The sequence below is a fragment of the Lactuca sativa genome, chromosome 8, assembly GCF_002870075.4.
Source record: "Lactuca sativa cultivar Salinas chromosome 8, Lsat_Salinas_v11, whole genome shotgun sequence".
Classification (NCBI taxonomy): Eukaryota; Viridiplantae; Streptophyta; class Magnoliopsida; order Asterales; family Asteraceae; genus Lactuca; species Lactuca sativa.
Genome location: NC_056630.2, coordinates 272,217,224 through 272,225,510, shown reverse-complemented (window position 1 = coordinate 272,225,510; position 8,287 = coordinate 272,217,224).

The following is an 8,287-nucleotide window of genomic DNA, read 5'->3' as shown; positions in this document are numbered from 1 at the left end:
ACGGTACTAAACAGACACTTGGTTATGGAAAGGATGGTCTGTCTAAACCGGATGTACCAATTGATCATATCTTCAAAGTATTTGATGTCATCGGCCGAATTGTCCTTACACCGCTTGACGATTGATAGGACGTGTTCCAAGCAGGTAGTGGTGTAGAGGTGCTTGTCAGCTAATGCGAACAGACATTTCTGTCCTTCGGCTCTGGTGAACATCACAGAGTTTCGCCTCGAATCTATCTTGCCCATTTTCATCGTATTTAGATCACTGGCCGATCCCATAGGCTTGACTTTCGGTTTCTTCTTAAACACTGTGGCAACCTCCTGATCCATTAGGGCCACCTCCATGATATAGCATGCCAGCATCCTTTTGACATGGTCTAAGATGGGACCATATTCGGCTTCATTTGTCAGCAAGATGTTGTACAAGACTATCCAATCATGAGGGTTTAGATTGGGCAGATCCGCCAGAGAGATCATGTGAGCAGTTCTTGCAGATCCTCGGATAAGCTTGAACTTGACGTTTGTGAATCTCCCCACGGCAAACGGTTTCATCACCCGAACACTGACAATCTTCTGGGCGCTCCATGTAAGGTATTGAGGGCGAGCGGCCTCCAGATAAAAGTCAATGAGCTCCCTGTCAAGCTCATCGTTCGGATGCGGGACTTCGAAAATGTTGGAGAAGGCGTGGAAGATGAACGCCTTTCGAGTCAACGGCATATCAAATTGCGAATCGACCGAGTTGTTGCAGTCAAACGATATCACCGGCTCGAGCCATAGTATGCTTGGAGTTTCTATGGCCTCCTTTATCAAACGATCCCTGGTCCAGGCAGGGAAGAGCAGCTTTCGACTCTCAAGGAGATCGTTGGCTTCTTTTTGTTTACGTTCGGCTTCTTCAGCTTCACGTGCCACACGACTGACATCTTCATCAGTATTGCGACTGTTCTTTCTTTTTTTAACATGTCCGCAATAGTCTCCTTGTCTTCATCTTCATCGTCATCTCCGCCCTCTGCAATGTTTTTGCCCTTGTCCTTCACACCCGAACCCGAAGCATGACCAGTTGGGGGTGGTTCGGTTGTGTGAGTTGCTTTTGAGGAAGGAGGTGGTTTTGATCCTTTCTTCTCATCTCCCCCTTGTTTCGGAATGGACACGAAACTGGGTAGGCCTTCAATTTTACTCAAGAGGTCCATGGCCGGAGAGAGTTTCTCAGCGAGGGTACGCCTCACTGAGTGATTGAGGATGGGGTCGTGTGCTTCCAGGATGTTGGATAGAGCGGCGTGGACATCCGAAACACACGTCTTGATGACTTCCCTTTCGGATCGAAGAGCCTCCAATTGTTGTTCGGAGTTGGAAAGTTGGGTGCTCTTGACCTTGAGGGCAGTAGTCTTACTCGCCAGGACGTCCATCAGTGAATTTTCAGCCGCAAGATCTTCTAGTAGCTTTGCCAAGCGGGTATCGATGGAGGCACGGAATTGATAGGATTAAAACAACTTTTAATCTATAAAGATCGATTAGATCTTGAACAAGTATATGAATATGAAACTGTAAGAACACAATATTAATAACAAGGCAGAACGCAACAATAAGAACAAACAGCTTGAATCAAACGTGTCGAATGATTAAATAAAATCCTTAGAAGAGCTCGATTAAGAACATCAACTGTAAAGAATTGGAAGATTAAAAGAAAGCAATATCGTAAAACTCTGGAATGCTAAAACTGAAATCTTGAATCTTAACCTAATATGCATGCAAGCGATAACTTATATACAATACATAAAAGGCTCTCGGTTGGACAGGCCCAAACCGGAGAATACAAGGCTAATCTACGAGCCCAAAAGACGCAACACAAAACAGAACTTCAGCCTAACAATCTCCTCCTTTGCGTCAATTTGGAGCGAGACCTTCACTTCTTACTTGGGCCGGCGGCTAAAGCTGGTACCTTCTTCTTCACGGTACTAAACAGACACTTGGTTATGGAAAGGATGGTCTGTCTAAACCGGATGTACCAATTGATCATATCTTCAAAGTATTTGATATCATCGGCCGAATTGTCCTTACACCGCTTGACGATTGATAGGACGTGTTCCAAGCAGGTAGTGGTGTAGAGGTGCTTGTCAGCTAATGCGAACAGACATTTCTGTCCTTCGGCTCTGGTGAACATCACAGAGTTTCGCCTCGAATCTATCTTGCCCATTTTCATCGTATTTAGATCACTGGCCGATCCCACAGGCTTGACTTTCGGTTTCTTCTTAAACACTGTGGCAACCTCCTGATCCAATAGGGCCACCTCCATGATATAGCATGCCAGCATCCTTTTGACATGGTCTAAGATGGGACCATATTCGGCTTCATTTTTCAGCAAGATGTTGTACAAGACTATCCAATCATGAGGGTTTAGATTGGGCAGATCCGCCAGAGAGATCATGTGAGCAGTTCTTGCAGATCCTCGGATAAGCTTGAACTTGACATTTGTGAATCTCCCCACGGCAAACGGTTTCATCACCCGAACACTGACAATCTTCTGGGCGCTCCATGTAAGGTATTGAGGGCGAGCGGCCTCCAGATAAAAGTCAATGAGCTCCCTGTCAAGCTCATCGTTCGGATGCGGGACTTCGAAAATGTTAGAGAAGGCGTGGAAGATGAACGCCTTTCGAGTCAACGGCATATCAAATTGCGAATCGACCGAGTTGTTGCAGTAGAACGATATCACCGGCTCGAGCCATAGTATGCTTGGAGTTTCTATGGCCTCCTTTATCAAACGATCCCTGGTCCAGGCAGGGAAGAGCAGCTTTCGGCTCTCAAGGAGATCGTTGGCTTCTTTTTGTTTACGTTCGGCTTCTTCAGCTTCACGTGCCACACGACTGACATCTTCATCAGTATTGCGACTGTTCTTTCTTTTTAACATGTCCGCAATAGTCTCCTTGTCTTCATCTTCATCGTCATCTCCTCCCTCTGCAATGTTTTTGCCCTTGTCCTTCACACCCGAACCCGAAGCATGACCAGTTGGGGGTGGTTCGGTTGTGTGAGTTGCTTTTGAGGAAGGAGGTGGTTTTGATCCTTTCTTCTCATCTCCCCCTTGTTTCGGAATGGACACGAAACTGGGTAGGCCTTCAATTTTACTCAAGAGGTCCATGGCCGGAGAGAGTTTCTCAGCGAGGGTACGCCTCACTGAGTGATTGAGGATGGGGTCGTGTGCTTCCAGGATGTTGGATAGAGCGGCGTGGACATCCGAAACACACGTCTTGATGACTTCCCTTTCGGATCGAAGAGCCTCCAATTGTTGTTCGGAGTTGGAAAGTTGGGTGCTCTTGACCTTGAGGGCAGTAGTCTTACTCGCCAGGACGTCCATCAGTGAATTTTCAGCCGCAAGATCTTCTTGTAGCTTTGCCAAGCGGGTATCGATGGAGGCACGGAATTGATAGGATTAAAACAACTTTTAATCTATAAAGATCGATTAGATCTTGAACAAGTATATGAATATGAAACTGTAAGAACACAATATTAATAACAAGGCAGAACGCAACAATAAGAACAAACAGCTTGAATCAAACGTGTCGAATGATTAAATAAAATCCTTAGAAGAGCTCGATTAAGAACATCAACTGTAAAGAATTGGAAGATTACAAGAAAGCAATATCGTAAAACTCTGGAATGCTAAAACTGAAATCTTGAATCTTAACCTAATATGCATGCAAGCGATAACTTATATACAATACATAAAAGGCTCTCGGTTGGACAGGCCCAAACCGGAGAATACAAGGCTAATCTACGAGCCCAAAAGACGCAACACAAAACAGAACTTCAGCCTAACAATCTCCTCCTTTGCGTCAATTTGGAGCGAGACCTTCACTTCTTACTTGGGCCGGCGGCTAAAGCTGGTACCTTCTTCTTCACGGTACTAAACAGACACTTGGTTATGGAAAGGATGGTCTGTCTAAACCGGATGTACCAATTGATCATATCTTCAAAGTATTTGATATCATCGGCCGAATTGTCCTTACACCGCTTGACGATTGATAGGACGTGTTCCAAGCAGGTAGTGGTGTAGAGGTGCTTGTCAGCTAATGCGAACAGACATTTCTGTCCTTCGGCTCTGGTGAACATCACAGAGTTTCGCCTCGAATCTATCTTGCCCATTTTCATCGTATTTAGATCACTGGCCGATCCCACAGGCTTGACTTTCGGTTTCTTCTTAAACACTGTGGCAACCTCCTGATCCAATAGGGCCACCTCCATGATATAGCATGCCAGCATCCTTTTGACATGGTCTAAGATGGGACCATATTCGGCTTCATTTGTCAGCAAGATGTTGTACAAGACTATCCAATCATGAGGGTTTAGATTGGGCAGATCCGCCAGAGAGATCATGTGAGCAGTTCTTGCAGATCCTCGGATAAGCTTGAACTTGACATTTGTGAATCTCCCCACGGCAAACAGTTTCATCACCCGAACACTGACAATCTTCTGGGCGCTCCATGTAAGGTATTGAGGGCGAGCGGCCTCCAGATAAAAGTCAATGAGCTCCCTGTCAAGCTCATCGTTCGGATGCGGGACTTCGAAAATGTTAGAGAAGGCGTGGAAGATGAACGCCTTTCGAGTCAACGGCATATCAAATTGCGAATCGACCGAGTTGTTGCAGTCAAACGATATCACCGGCTCGAGCCATAGTATGCTTGGAGTTTCTATGGCCTCCTTTATCAAACGATCCCTGGTCCAGGCAGGGAAGAGCAGCTTTCGGCTCTCAAGGAGATCGTTGGCTTCTTTTTGTTTACGTTCGGCTTCTTCAGCTTCACGTGCCACACGACTGACATCTTCATCAGTATTGCGACTGTTCTTTCTTTTTAACATGTCCGCAATAGTCTCCTTGTCTTCATCTTCATCGTCATCTCCTCCCTCTGCAATGTTTTTGCCCTTGTCCTTCACACCCGAACCCGAAGCATGACCAGTTGGGGGTGGTTCGGTTGTGTGAGTTGCTTTTGAGGAAGGAGGTGGTTTTGATCCTTTCTTCTCATCTCCCCCTTGTTTCGGAATGGACACGAAACTGGGTAGGCCTTCAATTTTACTCAAGAGGTCCATGGCCGGAGAGAGTTTCTCAGCGAGGGTACGCCTCACTGAGTGATTGAGGATGGGGTCGTGTGCTTCCAGGATGTTGGATAGAGCGGCGTGGACATCCGAAACACACGTCTTGATGACTTCCCTTTCGGATCGAAGAGCCTCCAATTGTTGTTCGGAGTTGGAAAGTTGGGTGCTCTTGACCTTGAGGGCAGTAGTCTTACTCGCCAGGACGTCCATCAGTGAATTTTCAGCCGCAAGATCTTCTTGTAGCTTTGCCAAGCGGGCATCGATGGAGGCACGGAGTGCCGAGTTGTCGTCGCTGAGGTTTTGTCTGAGGGTAGCGAACGAGGATAACTCCGTCTTTACAAACTGGGCCAATTGATTAACAAGTGGTTCTAGAGTTGTTTTGGTGGCTGCGGCGCTTTCCTGCATAGACTGCAGCAGGATTGTAGCGTCATGGAATAGTTTATCGACTTTTTCGGTCGCCGCCTCACAAGCTCGGGTGGAGGCGTCTATCGCAGCAGTAGCTGAGGCCACGGAGTCATGTTGAGCCCTAGAGAAGGCATCAACGATCCGCTGAAGGGCAGCTTCAGATAAGGATGACTGCTGATTGGAAGAGGAGGCGAGAAGTTGATCAACCTTCTCGTTCAGCTCACGGAGATGGTTCTTTGTCACAGGAGCATCATCCTCCTCATCACTTTGAACTTGAAACGGACTATAGTAGACCGAATCAAAGTTCAGGTGGTCACCACCAAGATATTGATCATCGCCATCGGAGGCGTCTTCTGGAGATTGAGGTGGTGGTGAAGCTGGGGGTGTTATGGGTTTGGTGGGTTCAGGTTGAGTGGGTGGGGGGTTAGTTTCGGGTGGTGGTTGTGTATGGGTTTCGGTTTGTGGAGGTTCGGTTACAGGTGGGGTTTCGGTAACAGGTGGTGTTTTGGTTGATGTGGTGAATATGGGTGGTGGTATAGGGAATGAGGTTGGTGGTATAGTAGGGGTTATGGTGGGAATGGAAATAGGAATTGTGGGTGGAGGGGAAGGAACTGGGGATTGGTGAAGTTCCATCTCCGGGGTTGGGGACCGAGGGGGTGTGTTGCCTCTTTGTGGAGATTCGTCTCCTTGTGATCCCTCAGAGTCCGAACTCCCACCTTCGGATTCACTGGAGGTTGAGGGAAGGACGAGCTTTCGTTTCGGTTGGGTCTTCCTCCTTTTCGGTTGTGGGGAGGAAGCAGCCTTTGGTTGTTTGCGTTTCTTGGGAGTAGGTTTTGGGGCTTTGGATGGTTTCTTCCCCTTGTCTGCCTTCTTACCCCTGGCCACCGGTTTGTCGGCATCATGAATTGATCGCAACATGTCCGGTGTCAGTTCCCTCGGACCAGATGGCCCTAACTCCTTGATCGCCTTGATCATACTGCTGTCTGATGGCACACTTCCATACATCGACTCCGGGATAGAGCCAATGAAGGAGAATTTCGATGCATCGGATACGATGATCTTCTTGGTGTGGAACGTGCCAACAGAAGACATCGGTGCACCGTCAGCAGTTGGGACCTCAAACCTGTCCATGGCCCATCTTGTGATCAGGATCCAGAACCGGGCCAGCGACACTTCAGAGTGTCGAGAAGTGGAAGAAAGGCTCTGAATCAGCTGTTGCCAAAGGACAAACCCATAATCGAGGTTGATCCCGTTGTACACCCCATACATGATAGACAGGAAAAGACGACTGGCCCCGTCCGATCCTGAGCTCCTCTCAGACAGTCCCTTGAAGAGAACTGTAAATAACCCGTTCCACAGGGGCGGTAGGCATGACTTCTTGAACCTTGCGACGGAGGTTAGAACTTCCGTGTAGCCCATGTTGTAGAACATGCTGTATAACATGCCAACCGGAATCGTCTCCGGGTTAACACATGATGGGTCTGCAGCAAACCCAAGCATAGTGCAGAAGCGGGGACGAGAAATCGACGTCTTGTGTTCCGTCACTTCGAAAAATATCCGGTCGACGCCCTTGTCGTAGTAGGCGGTCGCATAGACCTGAGATAGAGCCACCATTGGCACCGTTTCAATTCTGGACAATGCCGGAGCAACCTGGGAGAACTTGAGGCATTCGATAACCGGCGACATGTAGGGATCATAGGCTAGTGGGTTCAGATCAATGACAAGGCATTGTTGAGGTCTGATGGGAAGAATCTGAGAAGTAGCATGAACGGATGAAGATTCAGCCATTGTTGCAGGTGTGGAGAAGAAGATGACCGGGAGAGAGTTTTGGGAGTAATTTTGCTTTGGGAATTATGGGGGCAGTAAAGAGGTAAAAGGTGGTGTTGATGGCTTTTTATAGTAGGTGATAGGAGAGAGAAAGATCGTTTCAAATCTCTTATTGAAATACGGAAGGGTTTTAGAGTGACTGATTGGTGACAGTTGGGACGTGCGATGATCACGTAGGAGAGAGAGTGTCAGATTCCTAGGATCACGCCGCCCAATAAGCGCCGGTTCAGAGAGAGAAACCGTTTCCATTTCCACACGCGCCATTAATGCCAGATGGATGACGCTTCAATACTGCACACGCGTCCAATAAGTGTCAGGAAAAGCGTGGCTTCTTCAAATTCACGCGCCCTCCTTTTTACCGTCGTTTGAATATCTATCCTTTGAACTCCCGCCGCGTCAGCAACCTTTTGAACTTATCCCTTTTCTTTGAAACGCCACCTTTTGAATGAAATGCCCACGTGGATTATTGGCAACCACAACTTCAGTATTAGCCATCCATTGATTATCCAGCCTGTAAAATAATTAGTAACGGAATTGTTGAAAATCTAGGATTTTCGTGCAAAGAGTGTAAAAGATAAAGAAATAAAGCAACTCTTTTTGGAATGATCTGTGATGTCAATTATGACACGAAACTGATGATCCCGGGCACGAATCTCTTCCTTCAAGGTCAAGAGAGACCTCAAAGTGTTAGTGTGGAATCCCGTTGAATTTCGATCAAACATTTATCAATAAATGTTGAAAGGCTTCTTTAAATAAGGCAAATTAAGGGTGGTTTCGCTTTGATTCAACAATTCAATTCCTGATATAAGAATGAACGTGAACAAAGTACTTGTGAGACCAGTATAGTCTGTTGAACAAGTAGGTTTGAGTTAATTTTGTAGTGGCTTGGATTAATATGAAATCTCAAATAAAAATGTAAAACTGGATCCCTTGGGAAGAAATGTCATGGTGTGTAACAATTTCATTGGAACCACGCA